Raw genomic sequence first — 1,638 nt, 5'->3', positions numbered from 1 at the left:
AGGGAATAATTCTGGAAAGTCCAAGGGCGGGGTGGGGGAGCAGACAAATAGCAGGAGAACTTGAGCACCAAACTGGAGAAGAGCCTGATCTTTATTCTGTCTGTATATTAAGGAGTCAGGTGAGGTTTTTAATCGTGGGACTGGAATGCTAAAAGCCATGCCTCAGGAAAACCAATTTGCCTTTGGTTGACAGGAGGGAAAAGAGGGTGGGTGGCTGTGGCAGGGCACTGGGCAGGCATTGGAAGGAGCCAGATTCTGTCCTGGCTGCTGAAAATGAGGGTCTCTGTGCGGGAGTGCCATTAACCGTACCCCGGAACCCCTCTGAAAACCTCATGTGGGATCCACGTGGTGGGGATGTTTCCTCTATAAACAGACAAGAAAAGTGGGGAACACGATAGAAAAAAAAATAATGTTCGGTTAAGTTACACATTTTAAAACTGAAATGTTCTAGAAGCTTAAAAAAATTAAAATAGTCTACAGCCACGCCACCCTGAACAAGTCCGATCCCATCTGATCTCGGAAGCTAAGCAGAGTCGGGCCTGGTTAGAACTTGGATGGGAAACCACTTAGGAAGACCAGGTGCTGTAGGCATAAAAAATAAAAAATAAGGGATTGTAAGCTGACAAGGTCCTTGCAATCTGTGAGGTCAACCAAGGGTCACATCACCTCAAAAAAAAAAAAAATTAAAATAGCGATAATTAGACAAAACCTTTTTTTGAGAAGCTCATCTCAGCTTCCATTAATGAACAAGTGAACAAGTAATGTGCATACTCATTTTTTTGGTCATTTTTATCAAATTTCATTTTTTTAAATAAATAATGCCTGAAGCTCATTGGATACTGTCTGTCACAGATGCAGAGGATGGAAAAAAATAAGGATGTCTCATTTTATATTCACTGCTGTGAACATAGTTAATACCTTGAAAAGATGGGAAATAGGTTGAACTTTATTTATAAACTGTAGTTTTACCAAATAGGGTTGAAAGACCTGTAGAAACAGTGTTCCTAAAAATGTTATTTTGAACTGTTTTTGAAACTTTTAATTTTAATACAACTTCAAATCCACAGAAAAGTTGCAAAGAACTTCTCAGTGCCCTTTGCCCAGATTCCTACATTTTGCCCGCGTGCTTCATCACCCTTTCTCCATGTTTTTTTATGCACATATGCATTAGTTTTTCTGAACCAACTTTTCCGGTAGTGGCGCTGCAATTTTAGACTCCAGCAATGTGTGAGTTTCGGTTATTTCCCAGTCTGTGTACTTTTGTAAGTAGTGTTATCAGGATGAAGCAAATATTCTTGTTTCTTCATTTTAGATAAGAACTAACATCAGACATCATTTCATTGAACCTCCCCCGCTGAAATTATTGTATGATGTTATCACGTGGATGGTTACTCAGATAGCAATAAGTTACACAGTAGTGCCATTTGTACTTCTTTCTATAAAACCGTCATTCAAGTTTTACAGGTAAGTGTTACTCTTAAAAATATGTCAGTGGGAATGACTTCATTTTTAAAAGCTCTGTGCTATTAGGTATAATCGAAAAGGTCTGCCATCGCCTCATTTCCTGTAGCTAAATACATCATCGGTTATTTTTAATTTTAAACCAGGCAGCCTCAGGTTTCTTTATAGAGTGGTTTC

General features: G+C 38.9%; 1 pseudogene; it reads left to right on the top strand.

Annotated features, from left to right (window-relative positions):
- The first annotated feature begins 472 nt into the window (after positions 1-472).
- Positions 473-591, top strand: LOC111735112 (annotated as a pseudogene).
- The last annotated feature ends 1,047 nt before the right edge of the window (positions 592-1,638 follow it).

The sequence above is a fragment of the Pteropus vampyrus genome, unplaced genomic scaffold, assembly GCF_000151845.1.
Source record: "Pteropus vampyrus isolate Shadow unplaced genomic scaffold, Pvam_2.0 Scaffold15357, whole genome shotgun sequence".
Classification (NCBI taxonomy): domain Eukaryota; kingdom Metazoa; phylum Chordata; class Mammalia; order Chiroptera; family Pteropodidae; genus Pteropus; species Pteropus vampyrus.
Note: the sequence above shows the minus strand (reverse complement) of the source record. Positions and strands in the feature narration are given on the sequence as shown.